The 12,796-nt window shown below is 41.8% G+C and overlaps 1 long non-coding RNA gene across 1 annotated transcript; it reads left to right on the forward strand.

Moving 5' to 3' along the window:
- The first annotated feature begins 3,083 nt into the window (after nt 1-3,083).
- Nucleotides 3,084-5,290, forward strand: LOC144588788 (uncharacterized). Its single transcript, XR_013544493.1, has 2 exons — nt 3,084-3,168; nt 3,660-5,290. It is a non-coding gene; the product is annotated as an uncharacterized LOC144588788 (long non-coding RNA).
- Nucleotides 5,291-12,796: the final 7,506 nt, after the last annotated feature.

Below are 12,796 nucleotides of genomic sequence, written 5' to 3' on the forward strand. Positions count from 1 at the left end.
CTAACCCAGAGTAACTTCTGTTTATTCTCCTATAGTACATCCTGGTTTGCTCTAACTATGATCAAGAAATCTATAGAACACACATACCTGTGTCTATAGGAACCTCTTCCTGTATGAGTCATTTAAAATGGTAACTTGGCAAAGCACTGAAAAACAGTCTTTTTAAAAATACCACAGGGAGCAATGCTGTATTAGCAAAGAAATGCACTAAATGATCTGTAAGGAATTTTCCATCTCTCTAACTTCTGTTACTATAGCTGGCTTTAAAAAAATTAATGTAGTTTTCAAGTGCAAGCTGGTCCCTATAGAAAAATAATTAATGAAAGCAAGTTAGAACTATGGAACAATATGTTATTGTTAACATTAATCTCTAACTGAAAGGAAAATTATATTAGCTTGTTTGTGAAGAGCACAAGCCATATTTCTTATAACACTGAATTTTCAAGGTAACGCCTGCTGTGAATTTAATAAAACCAGTGCCTGAAAAAAGGTCTCTCTTGATTGAAGACGGAGGAGTAGATCTAGACTTCTCAAGGCACTGGAATCAATCAGTGTTAGATTACACATGGGTAATGTATGTCCCATTGATTTCAAGGGGTCTACATAAGTATGGCTTAGTTTGAATTCAACAAATGGCCACATTTAGTTGAAAGGAGTGGTAGGATTAAAGCAGATAGTATAGCCATAACTGTCATGATACAGCATTAATTTGGCAATGAAGAAAAGCACAGAAGAAGGATGAAAACCAGAATCTAGGAAAGATGCCTCAACAAGATGGGAAAATTCAAACGTACCCCTTTTCAGCAGACATTCAAGGAATCTGTGCCCTAAAATCCTATTGGTGTTAATGTAAACTTATTTATCTTGTCATATGTAATTGCAGCTAACTGTTGAAGTCCTGCAGTCGTGCACCTAGTGATGAATCCAGTTACACAGCCAAGATCCACCTGAAACCTCATCAGTTAGCTGCTATTAGCCCCAGCAAATTACACATTGTTGTAAACATCAATAGGATATGGATCAGCAAGAAAAATAGAGTAAGCATTACCTATTGCCACTTTTCAGGGTGCCAAAAGCAAACACGCACTTGTGAATAAAGTAAAGTGTGCTGCTAGCAAGCTAGATACTCAATTTACTGACCTCAGAAGGATGCAAGGCTGAGTCAACCTTGAGCTGGCTACCTGAATCCATCAGGATTGAACTCAGGCCATTTGACAGCAGTACTGCAGTTTAACCATTATACCACAAGGCAGTTTCTGTAAATGAGCTCATCGGTATCGTACTACTTATTTCAAACATGTTTCCCCTGCCTGTCAGCTGCTTTGTTCCCCAGACAGAGTAAATTGTTTACTCTGTTTAAATTGTTTACTCTGTTTCACTGTTTAAATTGGTATACATAATATATCCTGGATGTTAAAACACACACACATTTGGCTGAGTTTGTGGCCATTGGTGGTCAATGCCATAACTTGAATGCAATATTGTTCTGGAGCACTTCAAAGAAAAATGTGGCAGCATATTTTTCTGAAAACTGAAATAATCCCTTCTCCACCTCGAAATAATAATACTACAGAAAAATGTAGTTTCTGGGGAATTCGGTAGTGAACGAAACAGTGGCTATTAGAGGTGGGGAGAGCCATGTTTTTCGACTACAGTTCCCAGAATTCCCCAGACGCCATGCCTACCTGTGGAATTTGAGGAGTTGTATTCCAAAAACAAATCTGAAGCCCTTGAGCAGCTGTCTTACTGAGGGTGTATCTGTGTTTCTGGGTGGGAAATAAAGCTTTTCAATTAGTTTCATCTTGTTCTTACTGTTGCATTGTCTTAACTCGGTTTTAACTTGGGTCTCTGACTGTGTAAGTCAAACAGAAACATCACTCGAACAACAGGGATCTAAGTTTTAAAACAGTTATGCCCCACCTTGGATCTAAAGAGCCCAGGAGGTGCTCCACAGCAGAAAGCAATTTAAACAAAGAGAAGTTTTAAATGATTTAGAATAATTTAAAACAAACTCGCTTCGCCATTTGTCCACTGTAATCGAACTCCTCCACCTAATCCCCAAAAGATTTCACAAAGAGCCAGGTATTAGCTCGGTGCCAAAATGAAGCCAATGGCAACACCACTTGAAGCTCCTCAGGGCAGTCAGTTAAGGTAATCCTTATTGTACATGTAAGACATTTTATATACTGGAGCTAGCCCAGAGCTACAAAGCAGAGGGAGTGCAGTACACCCCTGGTGGGTTGTGTCTGGCTGACCTGAGTCCCAAGATACAGGGTAAGCCTTCTTATAAGGCAAGAAATCAGGCTGCAGACTCAGCAGTGTGGCAGATCACACGTGTGCTTATGTACACATACACATACACACACACACACACACACACACACACACACACACACACACACACACACACACACACCCCTGGAGAACCCTATGGCTGCTCCCCTGCTGCTGGAAATGTTACCATTAGCAGTCATGCCTATAAGCTATAGCAAAGGAAGATGAAGTGAGAAACAAAGCTGTTCTACCCATCCTACAGAATGACACCTTGCTTTTCCCTTGTTTTTTCCTTTCCACTCCTTTTTCCCCTTCTGTGTTGTTTTTTTAGACCAAAAGCCCTTGCAGTGATTGCACATCTGACTTTGTAGTCATCGTGTATAAGCAGCGCAAAAGCCCTTTGGGCTACAAACACAATGAAACCACCTTAAATAAGTACGTGCCACAAAACATCACTTGTTCTACAAGGAAGAGCTGCCAGCTTCTCTGAGTCTCTTCCTCCCAAGTTACACAAAGTATATGAAAGGTTATTTGCACAACATGGTGTCGCAAAGACATCCCACGGATGGCTGTCGTGTGTGTTCTGGCCTTAGAACTGTCAGGGACTCCAGGTGTGTTTCTTTCAAACCTTTCTCTTCTCCCTCGCTTCCCAACCAAGAAAGACATTTGCAGACAGAAGTGTGCTTCTGATCGAAAACTTAAAGACAGGGAACAAAGGAAGGGGGTGGCTCTAAATAATTTAAGGCAGCTTGCTCATTTGATAACCTCCCTCTCCCTCTCGCTCTCCTTTTTTAAATTTTTCTTTATCTCCTGAATCTCAGGGCCAGGAACTCAGAGAAAGCCTTGGTCACAAAGTCGGGAAATGAGTCATGCGCAGCAAGAGAATGGAGAAGGGTAAGGTGGGGATCAGTGAGAAAAAGCCAGAAAACTGAAGAGTTGTTGAAGGGAGCCATATTTTATTCACATATTCATTTTTCATTCCCTTTTTTTTTTCAAAAGGACTAGTTTGGTTTCTCTCTTGTTGGGGGATGTAGGATTTAGAAAAGATGGGACTTCTCTGCTTCCAAGGAACGCACATACAAACACACACATATTATTCACCTTATATCAGATAGAATTTTGACTGCTATTAATTCCTACTGTTCCATTTCAAACGTGCTATCTAGAAAAGCCAGGATCCTATTAAAAACTATTTTAGGACAGAAGCCAGGGGAGGGGGGAGGCAGATCAAAAATATCTTTATACTGCCGTCTATGTCCCCCCAAAACTCATGACACCAACCCATTTGCCCCCTCCCTTTATTCCTCTCACCTCCAACACACACACACACACCCTTCTCTCTTCTGAAGCCAGGCAACCTTTCCTCATCTTCTTTTCCTTCCCAGGCATGCTAAACTGATTCAATAAGTAATAGAGGCCACCTGCTTTCAAAGTCTGCCGTGCAAAGACGCTCCAGCTGCCTCCTCACAAAACCTGATAAACCCAGGAGACCGGAGTTCTCATTATTTCTACAGAGGTTTGCATTTCCAGACTCCACAAAACGTATCCAGAATTAGGGTGGCTCTAAAGTGCTGAATTCCTTATCCCCTGAGAGCTGGCAATGGACTTCCATCCTGTCACCTGTACGAACCGGAGTCCCAGGAGAAGCATCTCAATCATTATGGAGTGAACCCTACTGAATCTGAATGGATCTGGCACCAGCTTCCTTTCTGCCTGTAATGTTACTTTTTCCTGCCAGTAAGGTCATGTAACTGCCTTGCGGCTGCTGTTTAAATTAAAAGAAAGTGCTTCAACATGTATTTCTAGCAAGACTTTCAATGTGACATGATGGCTGATGGGAGGAACAGAGAGCATCTGAAGATGCCAGCTATCACATTCTAGTCAGCACTGCCTCTGTGTAGCAAGGTTTAAGAAGAAGATAGCCTAGCACAACTTAAGTGGAAAGCATATTTTCACAAATAACAGAGCAGAAGCTGATCTATTATTTCACAGCTTGGAAATAACTAGTTACAAGTTCCTTGTCACTAGTTCCTTTTAGCAACAATGAAGGCACAGCTGCATTACATTACAAGTGTAACTTAACAAGGCATAACATCACTTCTTCTGCATTGTAACCATAACAATTCATTACTTTTATAATTATGTAGTTGTGGTTTTACTAACTGGTAGAGGAAGATTATTACATGATTTAACTGCTAGCCCAGGCTATACCACGTGATTAATGTAACTTGAATTTAAATACACACAGCATTAAGCTGAAAACCATTATTTATGCAAAAGCATGTTTGATTTTAGTCATAAAACTTTGTGCAGTAATGAATACTTTTCAGATATTAAGGAATTAAGTTAGCTTCAAAGACCAGCAGACGGCAAGCATGTAAAGACTCACTCATGCTAAAGCCAATCTATTTTACATGAAGAAAGAAAGAAACAGCTAAAATGACTTCAGACTTACCTTTTTGTGTTTAATAATGTTTGTCCAGGTGCTAAAAAAAATTAAAGATAACCATTTATGCTACAGAAAGGAGCCACCGCTGAGAAGTCACGCATATTTGTAAGGCCTCGGCCTCTAGAACAGTGGTTCTTAACCTTTTTGAAAGAAACGCCCCCTTGAGCCATTGAGGAAGTTATCATCGCCCCCCTCCCCGCGGTGATATCTTATTTATTTATTTATTTATTTATTTATTTATTTATTTATTTATTTATTTATTTATTTATTTATTTATTTATTTAAGACACTTAAATCCAATGACCCCTGAAAACAAAATTCAATTCCAAGAAAATGAAATGCCCCCCAAAAGTAACATTTAATGATTTAGTTGCAAGCGAATTTTAAGACTCAAAAAGAAATATAAAAAGGGCATAAAAACAAACCGCAATGCAGGAACTAAAAATTTCAAAACAAAAACTCTGAAACTAAATTAAGATTGGAGGAAAATATATATTCATGCACATTGTAAAAAGGCTGCAGCCATCTTCACAGGTTTGGCTTGCTCCAGCACCCCCTACCGTCCCCTTCTGCTCCAGTGCCCCCACGCCGCCCCTTTTCATTCTACCGCCCCCCTGAAAAATGAAATCGCCCCCTGGGGGGCATTATCGCCCATGTTAAGAACCACTGCTCTAGAAGACAATATTGAATTGAGATTCTTTCAATAACAAAAAAAATCCCTAAGTGCTTAATTACACACTCTTAATATTTTATTTATTCCACATGAATGGATGAATAGTCCCTGCTGGAGCTGGCAGATTTCATCTCCATGGTGCTGTTGAGGCCCCCCAGACTATTGGTCCTTGGGGACTTTAACATTCACGTGAAGGCTGAGGTTTCTGGCCCAGCTCATGAGTTCCTGGAAACCATGGCTTCATTGGACTTGATCCAGCAAGTTAATGGTTCTACCCACATGGGCGGCCATATGCTGGATCTGGTCTTTGCTGCTGAGCAGAGAGAGCATGCTCCAATGGTGGCTGACTTGGTATCAGCTCCCTTGTCATGATCGGATGACCACCTAATTAAATGCAGCCTCTTAATGGCACTTCCCTTCATGGGGAGGGCCGACTTGGTATCAGCCCCTTTGTCATGGTTGGATCACCACCTAATTAAATGCAGCATCTCAGTGGCACTTCCCTCCCACAGGGAGCTTGGACCCATTAAGATGGTCTGCCCCTGCAGGTTACTGGATCCTGATGGATTCCAAGATACCATGCGGGGGATTCCGGCTGGTTGGTGCTCCTGTCAATGCTCTGGTGGATGGCTGGTATACCACCACCACCAGGGCGGTCGACATGATTGTACCTAAACACCAGCTCTCCTATCAAGCCCAACCAGCTCCCTTGTTTAACGGGCAGCTGAGGGCCATGAAGCATAATCTGAGAAGGCCAGAGAGCATTTGGAGAAGAGCCCTGTAGCAGAACCCAAAATATGACGTCATTCCTGCATGTCATTCAGAAGATAGAGCAGGAGGGGCGGAGTCAGAATGACAGTTAAGACAGCTGGAAGGGAGAGTTAAAGGGAGAGTTGGAATAAGACAGGGATAGAGAGAAGTAGGGACAAGAAGTTATTGAGAGAGTGTTAGGGTTTAGGAATAGATTAGAGGGGTTAGGAAAGAGACTTGAACAGTTTACATCATATTGAACAAGCAGGAATAAACGCATAAGCATAATATAAATAATTCCAGTGACTGAATACATGATTTAAAAATTGAACACCTGAAACAGTTATATTTGATTCTCCTTATAATTTTTGTTCTTTAATAAAAGAAAGTTTGATCAAAACCCCTGATTCCTAAGTTCTTTGAGTAGCTCCTAAGTGTGTGGGAATTGTATTGGTATTAAGAGAATACCTGGTGGCAGCGAAAAGGACGTGTTCACCTTTGTGGAGCCCAAAGATATAAAGGGCGCAAAGGGGGATCGCCACAGGCCCTGATGGAAACTAATTTAAAAACTGCCAGGATTGCGTCTAACCTTTAACTAGCTAGGGTAAAGTTTGCTAGAACAGCATTCTTCTTTGACCGGATAAGCAAAGCTCACAACCAGCAGGCAGAACTTTTCCGTATAGTACGCAATCTATCTGGAGTTAGCCACAGTGGTAGACCTCCCTCTAGTATTTCCTGTGACCAACTTGTGGCATTTTTAAAATCTAAAGTGGAGACCATCCACCGCGACTTTGATCCCTTGTTACACACAGTAGATCAAGCTGAGATGCCCAGTGCATTTTCTTGCCTGGCAAGGTTAACTTGCTTTCAACCTGTGATGCCCAATGAGGTGGACAGGACACTTGTGCACTGTCATGCCACCACCTCCTTTTTAGACCCTTGTCTAGCCTGGCTCATCAAAACAGCCAAGCTGGTAACAACAGAATGGGCCATCGCAATAATTAATGGGTCTCTCCAGGAGGGCATGGTTCCCCCTGCCCTCAAGGAGACACTCATTAAGCCCCATTAGAAACAAACCTAATTTGGTGGGGGACAAAATTGGGAATTATAGGCCCATCACCAATGTTTCTTTAGTAAAGTGGTCGAGAGGGTGGTGGCCAATCTGCTTCAGGCCCTCATGGAGGAAACTGTTGCCCTTGATCTGTTCCAGTCAGGCTTCAGGCCGCAGTATGGCACGGAAACAGCATTGGGCAGTCCTGGCATCAGTGGGTTGGGAAACTCCTGCTCCTTTGGGAGAGTGACTCTTCCCACGAAGAGTGAGATTCGCAGCTTGGGCATCTACCTGGACCCAGATCTCACCATGGAAACCCAGCTGGCATCTGTGGTCCAGGCAGCCCATTTCCATTTTTGGACGATTGCCCAGCTGCGTCCCTATGTGGGGGCACTCACAATGCTGATTCATGCCCTCGTAATCTCAAGAATAGACTACTGCAGTGCTCTCTACATGGGGCTACCCTTGAGGCTGATGAGGAGACTTCAACTGGTCCAGAATTCGGTTGCCAGATTAATAACTGGGGTGAAGAAATTCCAGCACATCTCCCCCACTCTGGCCGCCCTTCATTGGCTACCAGTTCATTTCCGCATTGACTTCAAGGTTATGATGATAACATTCAAAGCCCTAAATGGTTTAGGACCTCAGTACCTATCAGAACGGCTGCTCCCAGCCAGATCTGTCTATAATACCGATTCTTCACAGGCAAGGCATTTGAGGGCCTTGACCCTGAAGGAGGCCCGGAGGGAAAGAACAAGAAACCAGGCCTTCTTGGTTGTCGCCCCCTGCCTGTGGAACAACCTGCCTATTGAGATCCACCTGGCACTCTCGCTGGAGCATTGAAGATCTGACTCTTCCACCAAACTTTCCCGGAGCATTAAGATCTCAGCCTCCCTTTTACCATCCTTTTCGCCATCCTCTCCATCACCCCTTTTTATCACCTTCATTACCATCTGTTTTACTTTACCCTATTTGGTTATGCATTAATTTATTTTTTATCGTATTTTAATATTGTTGCTGATATTCTTGTTAGGTCCTCAGAGTGGCCTGGTTGCCAGATGGTGCGGGATATGAATTCAATAAATAAATAAAATACATAAATAATAATCTCTTTAACATAAATTGTGATTTCCTAAAATACAGAAATTGGGATGAGAAAGAGGGAAAAAGAGAAATATTTCAGGCAGACTCCAGACCAGTTAGCTCTGTATGAGTTGTAGATAACAGGAAAAAATGATATATTTCTAAGAAATATTTGATGAAGTGAACGATGGCTAGTTATTAAGGGGTGATAGAGAGAGGACAGAACGACTGAACTCCTACTTCACATTTGTTTTTCTCACAAAAAAAGCAACAGCGCCCAAAATAGTGCAAAGGAGGAAATCAGAGAGTTGTTGTAAGGATGAAAATAGTACAGGAGAACCTAGCTACCTTAAATTAAAGTCACCTGGACCAGATGAACTCAATCGAAGGGTACTAAAATAGTTTGCAGATGTAATCTCAGAGCCACCATTGATAATCTTCAAGAATTCATGGTAAGGTCCCTGAAGAGTGGAAGCAAGCAAAGGTCATCCTCATCTTCAAAAGGCAAGAAAGAAAACCGAAACAACTACTGACCAATCCCCTTCACTACTAGGAAAGGTTCTAGAACAGGTCATTAAAACAGTCTGCGGGCACTTAGAAAAGGACACTGTGATTTCTAAAGAGTTAGCATGGATTTCTCAAAAACAAGTCATGCCAGACTAATCTTTCTTTTCTTTTTCTTTTCTTTTCTTTTTCTTTCTTTTTTGATAGAGTCACAAGCTTGGTAGATAAGAGGAGTGCTATGTAGTGTATCTTGATTTCAGCAAGGCTGGATTTGCATTTGACATGGTCTGTCATGCTATTTCCTTGGTCAAGAAGGTAAAATGTGGTCTAGATGATACTATGGTTATGTGGATTTGTAGCTGGTTGATAGGCTGCAACCCAAGAGTGCTCACCAGTGGCTTCTCATCACGCTAGAGGGACAAGTGAGGTACCACTGGCCTAGGCCTGGTGTTACTCAGTATCCTTATTAATGCCAGATGAGAGTGCAGAGGGAATGTTTATTACAGTATATCTACTGATGTCATCAAATGGAATTGTTGCCAGTACATCAGAAGACAGAATAAGGCTTCAAAATGAGTTTAACAGATTAAAGAACTGGACAACCACATACAAAAAAGTTCTAGCAGGAAAAATCAGATGCACACATATAGGATGAGTGTAAGCTGGCTTGAAAGCACTAGATGTGCAAAGGATCTAAGGGTCTTAATAGATCACAAGCTAAACATGAACCAATATTGTAATGCGACGGGGGGGGGGGGGAGAGGAAATTCTATACTAGGGTGTAACAACAGAAGCACAGTGTCCAGATCAAGTGGATTAAAAGTATCAAGAGGAGGAGAAATAGAATGGCACAGATTTAGAAACCAAGTCCTATGAGTTAAAAATGAGAGAAATTGGCATGTTTTGCTTGGAGAACAGAAGGCTGAGAGGTGATACGATAGCCATGTTTAAAAATTTAAATGGCTGTCATATGGAAGATGAGTGAGCTTGTTTTCTGCAGCTCAAGAGGATAGAACCTGAAGTAACAGATTGAAGCTCTCCAAAAAAGGAGAGCCCACACTCAGATATTTGGCTTCAGGTGTACAGCATCTTAGGAAAATCAGGGGATAGGCATGTCTGTTGGAATCACACCCTTCACCTGTTTCCCATTCTGATTTTAAAAAGACACAGAATGGATTACGGAAGAAAGAGAGAGGGGATATGCATGGCTATGACAAGCTCTTTCTACTTCTGAACAGCAACTACATAGTACTGCTCCTTAGGGAATAAAGGCCATAAACAAAAAAGATTAACTCCCACGTAGCAATGAGTTCATTTTGTTCACATTCCAAAATGCACATATTTCTTCATAAGTTTCAAAGAATAGCCACCTGTCTTGGGTATAAACATTTCCACACAGAGTTTCTCGAGACAGAGAATTAAGTGTTTTTCTCTGGACACCAAAAAAATAAAAACAAAAACAGAAGAATAATGGCACTTTAAAGACTAACAGATCAGATAGAGGGGGTTATCATACCACCACCACCACCACCCCATTTGATAATGTTCTATACTTACTTATTTGGCTTGAAATTTTCTCTAACTGTCAAAACACAACTGACGAAGCACAGTATGAGCGATTAAACCTGTCTAATTAGTGTGGGCTTTATCATAGCCTCCCCACCTAAGCATGATTTAAGTGAAGGGCAAAAAAGATCTCTCGCTGATAATATATAGTATTGAATTGGCAGATAATTATCATACTAGGTTCTGGGGAGAGTTCCTTCGAAAGCTCAGCATATGTCTTTATGTTAAACAATTAAACTACATCTGGATATGGCAAGCCGATCAGAACATCCCTCGGTGGGATATGCAAGGGAAAAGATTCATTGGTCTGAAGGCAGAGATGAAAAAGAAACAGGGAAAGAGTTATAACCTTGGATGGAAGAGAATTCTGAGATTAAAACTAAAAAATGAGCAGGTGTTTGGAAGCAAATTCCCACAATGAAAGATATAGTTTTAAACCAACGAGGGCATTTAAGCAATAATGAGAAGATTTCATGCATTTTATGCAAAAGCACCAGAGGGAAAGATTCTGCTGCAGGAAATCATATTCATAGTGAAATTCCCCCACTCCCCAAATTTAGGCATTTAGCCCAAGGGGCTCGGCATTCAGCATGGTTTTCCTCTGAAGAAAGGTAGTTGTGGGAATGGGGGGTAAAAATACTTGGATATTGTAGAGAGTAGGCACTACTTTGGGGTGCAAACTGCCATGACTCCACAGCTCTTTGGGGGTATACAGTCATCGTCCTTCAGGTTGTGCTTATGTTGCTAGAATAATAGGGTTCACCATATTTAATCTACACATCATTCTCTCTCTCACACACACACACTCACTCACTCACACACACACACACACACACACACACACACACACACACACACACACACACACACACACACACACACACACACACACACACACACACACACACAACTTGTCTAGCCAGAGCTTAGAAACCTACCGGGACCAGCCTACGAAATTTGCTACCTGAGGGAACCATCTCCACTCAGCCCATTGGTAGGGCTGTTATGATACCAATGGACCAGAGTCATAATATTGCATGTATTGAAGAGAAAATAAGTAGTCAGGCCATGAGGGCCCTGCTTCCAGGACTGTGTAGCTTATTCTTCTGGTGGAATAGACAAGTGTCAGTTTATTTTCCTTTGGCGCAGTGGCCACATTGCTTTCTTGGGCAGCAGTCACAGGAAACTGTTCTATAGTGATTCAGATGCACACACATAACCTTACATGCCTTACTTTAGAGAAGAATTGCTGTTCCTGGAGGCTTCTAAGAGGAAAAAAAAATTCTCTTTCACCAGCGTTTTTCTATAAATGTTTGGGAGGTGGTCTTATGAGAAGCAGAGGGCCCAGGGGCTCAAAACTTGCTATAGCTTTTAAGCAGAAATGCAATATACTTTGCCACAGACCAATGACTATGGTGAACAAATAAACTCTGCCTGTCAAATCTGCTTGATGGGTGTCCTGCCTGGCTGGCAGATTCAAGACACAATAAGCATACCAGTGAACCAAGATGAGAGAACATACACTGCAGCAATGCGCTGCAAAACAATAGTTAGCAACCACAGGATGGAAAAATTGTAACTGGCTGTCAAGTACCAGATAATGGAATAAAAGCAAAATAAATAGAATATTACCTGTACCCTTTCTTTTTGCAAGTCGCGCCTGGAGTGTGGCAATAGATGGTTCCCAGTAGGTGTGGAGCTCCCATCCAAGAATGACCTAAACCTGAGACTCTCCCAATCAAAGTTGTGTATACTTTTAACATACAGCTTTTGATGCATGCACGCAAATCAGATGCACCTATAACCAGTCCCCACTGTGTAATACATAGGGATGTATCTGTGGAACATTTTTGTGTTTGGTTGTTGTGGGTTTTTCAGGCTCTTTGGCTGTGTTCTGAAGGTTGTTCTTCCTAACATTTCACCAGTCTCTGTGACCGGCATCTTCAGAGGACAGCACTCTGTGCTCTGGTGTAGTTGGCTTGGGAGTGGAATATTTATGGCTGTGAGATAGTTTTTTGTCCTATTCAGGAGATGGGTGATTAGTGTGTCTTGTTGTGGGTGTATTGTTGTGATAAGGAAGAGAGATTATCTGTCACTGTGATTGATGAGTGTCATCAGCTGGTCTTTTGTGTGTAGTGATCCCCGGTCCTTGTGGCTGGGTAGAGGTCATTGACCTTTTGCATGCTGTATTTTTCAGAGCTGAAAGCCAAGTTTTGTTGAGTTTCAAACTTTCCTCTTTTTTGTTGAAGTTCTGCTGGTGTTTGTGGATTTCAATGGCTTCCCTGTGCAGTCTGACATAATGATTGCTGATGTTGTCCAGTATTTCAATATTTTGAAATAGAATTTCATGCCCAGCTTGTTTTAGGTCATGTTCAGCTACTGCAGATTTTTCTGGTTGTTTTAGTCTTCAGTGTCTCTCACGTTCTTTTATTCTGGTGTGGATGCT

The sequence above is a fragment of the Pogona vitticeps genome, chromosome 4, assembly GCF_051106095.1.
Source record: "Pogona vitticeps strain Pit_001003342236 chromosome 4, PviZW2.1, whole genome shotgun sequence".
Lineage (NCBI taxonomy): Eukaryota > Metazoa > Chordata > Lepidosauria > Squamata > Agamidae > Pogona > Pogona vitticeps.